Source organism: Canis lupus, chromosome 10 (assembly GCF_048164855.1).
Source record: "Canis lupus baileyi chromosome 10, mCanLup2.hap1, whole genome shotgun sequence".
NCBI lineage: Eukaryota > Metazoa > Chordata > Mammalia > Carnivora > Canidae > Canis > Canis lupus.
In genome coordinates this window covers 51,800,010-51,810,061 of record NC_132847.1, presented here as the reverse complement: position 1 = coordinate 51,810,061, position 10,052 = coordinate 51,800,010, and the positions used below count along the sequence as shown (strand labels likewise).

The window sequence follows — 10,052 nt, the reverse complement described above, 5'->3', positions numbered from 1 at the left end:
GAAGTCCCGCCCCTTTCGCCGCTGCCACCGCCCCGCGGTTACCTCGGCAACGGCGCGGGGGCGCTCGGGCTGGGAGGAGCTGTGCCGAAGGGCCTTGTGGGGGTGGGCTCAAACCTGGGTTCCCAGCGCTCGTGGAACTTTCTGGAGTTCCTTCCTCCGCCCCGCGGGGCCCGGGAGTGCGGAAGTCTCTGGCGGGAGCGGGGATTGCTAAGGAGCTGTGCGGTCCTGGGCCAACTACGAATTCCCAAGTTCGCGGGCCGCTGCCGCCTGTGAGGACAATGAGGGCTCGGGAATCGAGCCCCGTGCAGGAGCTGAGGTGGGAGCAGGAGCCTCTCAGAACAAAGCCCTGCCCGGACCTCCTTTCTGCCGGCTCCTCTTTTGCGTCTTCGGGCGTCTGTCATTGGCTCGGTTCCTCAGCCCTGAGATTCTCGAAACCCGCCGAGGAAGAAGTGCAGAACAAAGGTGCTTGGGCCTGCTCTGGACAACCTCACAGTCCTTGGATTTTTTTCTTTTTCACGTGAAGTCCATGGCCTTGTAATCCACCAAATTGCAAGTGGAAGAGCTGTGTGCAAGTCCAGGCGTCTGTGTATGTTATTTGCCTTGGTCTTGACTGTGTCTTACATACACATGGAGTACAGGGAAATGTTTGGAGTGCATTGGTGCAAACCGAGAGCCTTGGAGCCCTGGCCTGGCATTCACCCTGTTGGCTAGTGAGGGGCACCAAGAGTGGCTAACGAATCATTTTGTTTGAGCTAAATTTTAGGCTACACCACTCTGTGAACTTGGATTCACAGTCCGCAAAGTGAGTCCTTGTACTTTCAAATGTTGAAATGGGAGCCATAATGGAAAATGGAATCTGTTACATTCAAGAATATCAAACAGGAGTGTGTGTCTACCACCAAGAAAGCTGGAGATGCAAAGTAGAGAAACCTGTGTTCACATCACTTAGATTTTAGTGGGGAACCATATATGTCAATGAGCTTAAGGGAACCATAAAATACAGGTCAACAGGGGAGACAAGTGTATCAAATCTGATGGAATAGGGAAAGGAAAGTCGTTGAGCTGAGTTTTTTTTTTTTTAAGATGTCACTTAGAAATTTGATTAGCATATAGTGTATTATTAGTTTCAGAAGTAGAGTCCAGTGATTCATCGGTTGTACAGAACATTCGGTGCTTGTTTCATCATGTGCACTCCTTGATGCCCATCCCCCCACCTTCCACCCCTCCAACAACCCTCAATTTGTTTCCTATGGTTAAGAGTCTCTTATGGTTTATCTTCCTCTCTAATTATGGCTTATTTTATTTTTCCCTTTTTCCTCTATGCTCCTCTGCTTTGTTTCTTAAATTCCATATATGAACGAAACCATAAAACTGTGTTTCTCTGATTGACATTTTACTTGGCATAATACCCTCTTAGCTCCATCCACATCATTGCAAATGGCATTTTTGATGGCTGAGTAGCAGTCCATTGTATATGTATGCCACATCTTTTTCCATTCATCTGTTGATGAAATCTGGGCTCTTTCCATAGTTTAGCTATTGAGAAATAGCCGTTGCTGTTATATAAACATGGGGGTGCAGGTGCCCCTTTGGATCACTACATTTGTATCTTTGGGTGTATACTTAGTAGTGCAATTGGTAGGTCCTAAGGTGGCTCCATTTTTAACTTTCTGAGGAACTGCCATTGAGCTGAGTTTTAAAGGGAGAAAAATATTCACTGCAAAAGAGAAAGCAAAAGAGAAGGCTAATGAAAGAATGTGATACTTCTAGGGAATTGTAAGTAATTAGATATTACCATAGCTAAGGGAGTGGGTGGCAGTAGGCTAGGCTTCAGAGCTAGTTGGGGAACAACCTTGGGTATAGCTTGCTAAACTCAGTATTTTGAATTTTAACCATTGAGGCATTCTGATGTGTACCTTTTCAACCTCCCCTCTTTTTTTTTTTTTTTTTTTTTTAAGATTTTATTTATTCATGAGAGAGAGGCAGAGACATAGGCAGAGAAATGCAGGAGCCTGATGTGGGACTCCATCCCAGGACTCCAAGACCATGCTCTGGGCAGAAGGGAGGCACTAAACCGCTGAGCCATCCAGGGATTCCCAGCCTCACCTCTTTTATTTAAACTGTGCACCCAGTCACACTAAGCTATCTGCAGTTTTCCCAAATGTACTTGTCCACTTCTCTGCTTTCGCTTTGACAAAGAGGCACATAGAGGCACATAATCTTTACAATATTAGATACTACCTTCTCAACTTATTGCCTCTGGTATAAACTTTGTTTCTTTAACCAATACTTATTTAAAGTCTAATACTGCCAGGCAGAGCACTGGGGTTGGGTAATATAAAAATCACTGAAATCATGTTCTCTGCCTTCAAGGATCTCACCACACAAAAAAGGATAAGTTGTGTTGTAAATGCTAATAAAGGAAGAGTATTGAGATGCTGAGTAGTGGAACCTTGCACCATCCAGATGAGTATCTCAGACCAAGAGTCCAGTAAGTATAAAAAATGTGAACAATCAATAGAGAACAATAAAAAATTACAAGTTCATGTGTTTTGAAGCATAGTTCTAAAATTCCGACCTCACCATTTTATAAACCTATAAACAAACCTGCATTGGTTAATCTAACATCAGTTAAGCATGTAGAATAAGTAGAATATATCAAAGAACTTCAGCTGAGAGTTTCCACAATAAACGTTATGTCCAGTATTTCTTTTTTTAAAATAATTTTTACCATAATTTTTAAAAAAGATTTATTTATTTATTCATGAGAGACAGAGAGAGAGAGAGAGAGGCAGAGACACAGGCAGAGGGAGAAGCAGGCTCCATGCAGGGAGCCCGACATGGGACTCAATCCTGGGACTCCAGGATCACACCCTGGGCTAAAGGCAGTGTTAAACCCCTGAGCCACCCGGGCTGCCCTTACGTCTAGTATTTCTTAAATATTACTGTATTTAGTGTTTCCTTTTGCTTCAGGAATCCCATCGAAATTCCCAAAATTTTGAGAAAGATGGAAGTCAGAATAAAGGTATGAAATGTAATATTTAAAATCCTTTTAAAACCTGCAAGCTGGAGCACCTGGGTGGCTCAGTGGGTTAAGCATCTGTCTTTGGCTCAGGTCATGATGCCAGATTCCTGGGATGGAGTCCTGCCTTGGGCTCCCTGCTCAGTGGTGAGTCTGCTTCTCCCTCTCCCTTTGCCCCTTCCCCCTGCTTGTATGGGCTCACTCATGCTCTCTCTCTCAATAAATAAATAAAATCTTAGCCCCCTCCAAAACCTTGCAAGCTAAGTGAACTTCATTCTTTATTAAGAATACAATAAAGGGTGTAAAAGTTGGTTTTAAAAAAGGAAAACTATGTGCTTATTTGCTTGTATGTGTACAGAATATTTCTCAAGGGTATCCAACAACTTGAAATACGATTGCCTTAGGAGAGAGGAAGGTGCTGGGGAGAGGAGATATTTCAGAAAACACTATTTTGTAATTTTGGAATATTTAGGCTATTTGAATGTAGTACTTATTTAAAAAGTTAAATTTAGGGATCCCTGGGTGGCGCAGCGGTTTGGCGACTGCCTTTGGCCCAGGGCACAATCCTGGAAACCCAGGATCGAATCCTACATCGGGCTCCCGGTGCATGGAGCCTGCTTCTCCCGCTGCCTATGTCTCTGCCTCTCTCTCTCTCTCTCTCTCTCTCTCTCTCTGTGACTATCATAAATAAATAAAAATTAAAAACAATAAAAAATAAATAAATAAAAAGTTAAACTTAACAAAGTATAAAATACTTTCTTCCCACTTCAGGCTTTGAACTAGTAATTTTTCACCCCAACAGCAGAATTAGCCTTAAAAAACATTACATATGTTCTAATATTTTTCTCTCATAGAAACCTAATGATGCTAAAAAATGTCCTTTTTGTTTTAATGATTTTATTTATTTATTCATGAGAGACAGAGAAAGAGAGAGAGAGAGGCAGAGACACAGGCAGAAAGAAAAGCAGGCTCCATGCAGGGAGCCTGATGTGGGTCTCGATCCCAGGATTCCAGGATCATGCCCTGGGCTAAAAGCAGGCGCTAAACCACTGAGCCACCCAGGCATCCCTAAAAATATGTCTTGATGAATATTCTAGCTTTTCAGTTAGAGAACTCAGTACCTTTAAGCAGTGTTATTTATATAAAATACAAAAAGATTAGCAATAATTTAGCATGTGATTTTTTTTTTGTTAAGTGGAATCATATACATGCTGTTTGAAACATCTTTTTTTTTAAACTTCTCTCTTTCAATTTTGTCATCTTACCGTATTAGAATAAATAAATCTACCTTATTATTTTTAATAGCTTCATAATGTATAGTATGCAGGCATTATAATTTATTTGACCATTCCTGTATTGATGAACATTTTGGCAATTTCCAGTGTTTTACAAACAATGCTGCAGAGAATTTCTCAAATACAGCTATAGACACTCATGCCAGTGTTTCTGTAACGTGAACATCTAGAATTGAAGTTGTTGGGTCAATGTAAATGCAGGTTTAAAATTGTAGTAAGTAAGTACTCTTCCCTTTTTTGACTTTTGTGTTTCTTTTCTTCTCTCTTCATTTCCCCTCTTTATTATGCTTAGGCAGCTTTCACCAATCCAGCATTATAAATGTATTCTCCCGGGTTTTCTTCTAGTTGTTTCATCATTCCATTTTTTACATTTAAATCTTTATTCCCCTAGAACTGATTTTGGTGTAAATGCTGAGGATTATTTGTAAGTAATTGAGTTTTATTTTTCTTCAAATGGTGAACCAGTTTTTCTGTTTTAATACTGTTTTTCCTGACTAATATGAAATGCTATTTTTCTTATATACTGAATTTACATTAAAATGCATTTTAAAAATTATTTTTCAAAGATTTTATTTATTTGAGAGAGAGAGAGAACACGGACATGAGCAGGGGAAGGCAGAGGGAGAGGGAGAAGCAGACTCCCAGCTGAGCAGGGAACCTGACGCTCCCAGGACCCTGGGATTATGACCTGAGCAGAAGGCAGACACTTAACTGACTGAGCCACCCAGGCACCTCTTACGATGCATTTTAATGTCTTGGGAGGCCTAGGTCCCCTCAGTGTTCCTCCTTTTTACAGTTTTTCCTGGCATTTTCTAGTTTGTTTATCTTTCCAGATGAATTTAAGAATACTTCTGACCAATTAACCCTAAATCCTGATGTGATTTGGATTGTGATTACAATTACAGTGCTTTTATATGTCAGTTGGTTTGGGGAGAATTAACATGTCTATCAGGTTGACTCTTCCTATCCGTGAACAAGGTATATTATGCATACAGCTACATATTCCCTTTATTGTGTTTTATAGTTGCTGTTTTTTTTTTTCTTAGAATTTATTTATTTATTCATGAGAGACACAGGGAGAGAGAGAGAGAGGCAGAGACACACCATGCAGGGAGCCGGATGCAGGACTCCATCCCAGGACTCCAGGATCACGCCCTAGGCGCTAAACTGCTGAGCCACCCAGGGATCCCCTATAGTCGCTCTTTTTTAAAGGCTAGGTCCCGATCATTTCTTCTTGAGGTTGTTACTAAACATTGTCTTTTTGTTATCATGAGTGGTCTTTTGTCTTACCATTTATTTTATTTCAGTGGTATGCTTCATAACTTTCCATAACCATGTGACCATATTACAAGTGTCCAAGGAGGTAGCTGGATGGCTAGAGGCATGACAGAAACCAAGTCATTGGGGCTTGAGCACTATGCTAGTAGTTTGAATTTTATCTTGAAAAAATATTGAGAGGATGGTGACATAACCTCTAAGAGCGGACTTTTTTTCTGAGTACCTATCAGGCACTGGGCTAAACTTTCTACAAGTATTGTCATATATTAATCCTCACAGCAACTCTTTTTTATAGATTATTTGATCATACTTACATTTTATTTATTTTTTATTTTTTTTATTAAAAATTTTTTTAAAAATTTATTTATGATAGTCACACAGAGAGAGAGAGAGGCAGAAACATAGGCAGAGGGAGAAGCAGGCTCTATGCACCGGGAGCCCAACGTGGGATTCGATCCCGGGTCTCCAGGATCGCGCCCTGGGTCAAAGGCAGGCGCTAAACTGCTGCGCCACCCAGGGATCCCCATACTTACATTTTAGAGCAATCGTTTGGTGCTAATGTGAAAGATGGATTCTTAGGAAGCTTTTATTGTGAGAGAGAAGATTACAAGTGGTGAGGCCTAAATAATAGAAATGGAGAGGGAGAGAAATAGAAACATAGAGGTGGAATCTGCAGCTCATTGTGACTAGCTGCAGAGGTGAGGGAGAAGGAATCATGGCTGACCTCCGGCGTAACGGCCTGAGCAACAGGATGATGCTGAGGCCCTTCCTGGGATAGCGAGCCTAGAAAGAGGAGGACAAGAGGGCTGTGGTGGGGCAGAATTGGAGAGGGTAAAGATGAATCCAGTTTTGGGTGTGCAGAATTACCATTATACTTTTTTCTTTAGATTAAAAAGAGAAAATTTTTATTGGAAAGTACAAAATGGAAAGTAAATTGTACCTGAAATACTGTTTCTTATGCTTGTATAAATTAAATTTCTTGAAATGTTTAGTTTTTAATTGACTGTGGGGCCTAATGAGGCTGGAATTTTTTTTTTTTTTTGAGTGTCACCAATTTGCTTTTCTTCTTCTCTGTAGAACTATATATGGTGTAGTCTTCTTTATGAGCTCCTCTCCCTTGCAACCACTCACCATTCCAATTGCTATTTTTTATTTTTTAAATTTTTAAAAATTTTTTTATTTATTCATTTGAGACAGAAAGAATGAGCAAAAGCATGAGCAGGGAGGAGGGTCAGAGGGAGAGGGAGAAGCAGACTCCCCCTTGAGCAGGGAGCCTGACTTGGGGCTTGATCCCAGGACCCCAGAATCATGACCAGATGATGCTTAACTGAGCCACCCAGGTGCCCCTAGTTGTTATTTTTTAAATACATTTTTTATTTTAGAATAGTTTCAGACTAGAAAAGTTGCAAGGATAGTATAGAGCATTCCTTTGTATCTAGCATCCAATTTTCCCTATTGTCAGCATGTTAACATAACAAGAGTTACAACTAATCAACGATCAACGAATACTGATACATTATTAGTAACTAAAGCTCACTATTTATTTGAATGTCCTTAGTTTGTACTTGGTGTCTCTCTTCTGTTCCAGGACCCCAGCCAGGATACCACACATTATTTTTGGTCATAGTGGTCCTTAGACTCCTCTTAAATGTTACAATGTCTCAGATTTTTTAAATTTACTTTTCTTACTTTTGATAACCTTGACAGTTTTAAGGGGCACTGGCCAGATATTTTGTAGACTCTTTTTCATTTTGAGTTTGTCTAATGTTTTTCTCATGGTAAGACTGGGTTTATAATGTCAAAATCCAAACTGTACACTGAATTTAAAAAAGCAGAGAGATGAGTTTATTGCAAGGCTTTCTACCTGCAAGCTGGAGAACTCAGGGCAACTGGAGAAATGAGTTTCAAGTCTAAGGGATTTTTCATGGGGTAAATGTGGAAGGTTTTTTTTTTTTGTTTTGTTTTTTTGTTTTTTTGTTTGTTTGTTTGTTTTTTTCAGATAATTGGTTTCCTAGTGGTCTTCTTTCTTGTTTGGATTAGGGTAGCTGAGTCAGGGGAATGAGGAATTCCAGAGATGGCATGAATTGACTTGGCCTTTGGGAATTGGCTGATGTACTTGCTGATTTCTGAGAAGAACTGTAAATTCCTCTAAGATTAGGTTAAGTGTCCTTTAGATGCCTGTACTGACCATCTCCATTTTGTCTCTGACATAAGTGATTCCATTTTAGTTTGGTTCTACAATGGGTTCGGGGGAGTAAGACCACAATGTTAGTGCTTAGTTCCGTCATATCATATCCAAGGTACATACTATGAACATGACTTATCCCTATTGATGTTTACCTGATCTCACCTGGTGAGGTAGCATTTGTTAGGTTTTTCCCTTATAAAGTTTCTCCTCACCTCAGTCCCCTCTTCTTTTCCATAATGTAAGGAAGTCTTAATCGTCTTGATGTCATTGGCATAAAGGCATGGTCTTGCATAGAGTAGACATTCAGTAAGTGTTGAACTGAACTGGGTCTCTATTATTTTGTGAGTCTCAGAAAAGTCCTGCCAGATAATTTTCTTTATTTAATCAATAAGAAAGTAAAAAATTGAGAATTCAAGTAATTTGCCCAAAGTTACACAGTAAGTAGTCAGATTTGGTATTTCAACTCATTCTTTCTGAATGCAAAGCCTGTCATCTTTCCCTATACCACTCTGGCTTCACGGAGGGTTGTGTTTACTTTGGCCATTTTCCCTAAGTAATTGTAATGGAAAAGTATCCATAGATAATGTGGGTTAGCTCTTTGGTTATATGGAAATTTAATTTTTCATTAATTCATCTTTTCAATTTAAAGTCATACTTCAGACCTCTCAGCCTCAAATTAGGGAGACCTCTGTGCCATGTTTGCTTGATCTGATTCTAATGGAATATCTTCTTTTTAATTCCCTACAGAGTTGTGGAGGGTGGGTTGCAGCAGGGCCTTACTGGGAAAGTGGGTACTAATTAGGATGCTATTACAATAGTATAAAATTGGCTACATAATTTGTGAGTCTCAGTGCAAAATGAAAACATAGGGCCCCTTATTAAAAGATTATTAATAATTTTAAGACAGTGATAGCAAAGGCTCCAAGCATGGAGCCTCTCTAAATGTGAGACTGTGTGTGACTCCACCGGTCACACACCTGTGAACCTGGCTGGGCAATAGTAGAACTGGTAGCCAATATTAAAGCAGTGGAAGTAAGAATGAGAAGAGAGGGTAGTAACACAAGACATTACAGAGGTAAACTTGTAGGAATAGATTGATGGTCAGATATGATAGGTGAGTGGGCAGATAAAATATGGAATGTAAGGTTTCTGATGGATGATGCCATTTACAGACACAGGACATCAGGTGACCTGATTTACTCTGAGGGGAAAATGGTAAGTTCAGTTTTAAACATATTAACATCTACATGTAGTCAGGAACCACTTGGATATACAAGTATCCATAGAAAAAGAGCTGGAGGATAATACTCCAATTTGATAGTACTGCTTACTTATCTCTGAGACTTTAACTTTTTGAAGAAAGCATTCAAGTATTTCTTTTATAATTGAGAAATAATATTTTTTATTAATGAAAATTACAAAATATTATTGTGTTTGTAAGAGAAAAATCAATCTGAAAGTAAAAGTATGTAGAAGTTTGTAGTAAAAAGAAAGGTACTTATGGGATGCCTGGGTGGCTCAGTGGTTGAGTGTCTACCTTTGGCTCAGGTCTTGATCCTTGGGTTCCAGGATCAAGTCCCACGTCGGGTCCCACATCAAGTCCCACATCAGGCTCCTTGTGGGGAGCCTGCTTCTACCCCTGCCTGTCTCTGCCTCTCTCTGTGTGTCTCTCATGAATAAATAAATAAAATCTTAAAAAAAGAAAGGTACTTATGATAGAAATAGACTTGTAGCCATGTATTCTCTGTTGCCAATACCACAGTGCCGGGTTCAAAATAGGCTCTTATTTTACTGTCTTAACTTTTTGTTGAGCATCCACAATTTATTGGTTGCTCTACAGAGTGTATAATTTTGAAAACATGTTTAAAATTTTTAAAAATAGAAGTTTACATTAGATTTTATTTTTACATCCTATTTCTATGTTTTTTTATAACTGGCATGTGATATTTTATATTTTAGTAGTATATTTTACAACTCTCCTTTCTTTTTACAACTTGTGTACTTTTTCTTGGGGGAGGTGACAGGGCAATAGGGACAGCCTGAAGTTGAAAGTCAGGTTTAAGTTCTGGCTCTGCATCTGACTGGCTATGTGATCTCAGGAAAATTACTGAGCCTCTCTGAGCATAGTTTCCTTATTGGTAAAGTGGAGATGAAATTAACTATGCTGGAGATGTGATAGTTAATTAAGACGATAACAGAAAGTTCTTTGTAAATTCTAGATTTTATAAATCCATACCTTTAGTTTTATACCCAGGCCAATGAGCCTCCC

General features: G+C 39.5%; 1 protein-coding gene across 1 annotated transcript in view; it reads left to right on the top strand.

Moving 5' to 3' along the window:
• The first annotated feature begins 155 nt into the window (after window positions 1–155).
• Window positions 156–10,052, top strand: part of APTX (aprataxin) — a 42,644-nt gene continuing 32,747 nt past the window's right edge. The window contains exons 1-2 of the mRNA XM_072841645.1: window positions 156–802; window positions 2,374–2,491. The gene's annotated coding sequence lies outside the window, so the exon portion shown is untranslated. The remainder of the gene's footprint in view (window positions 803–2,373; window positions 2,492–10,052) is intronic.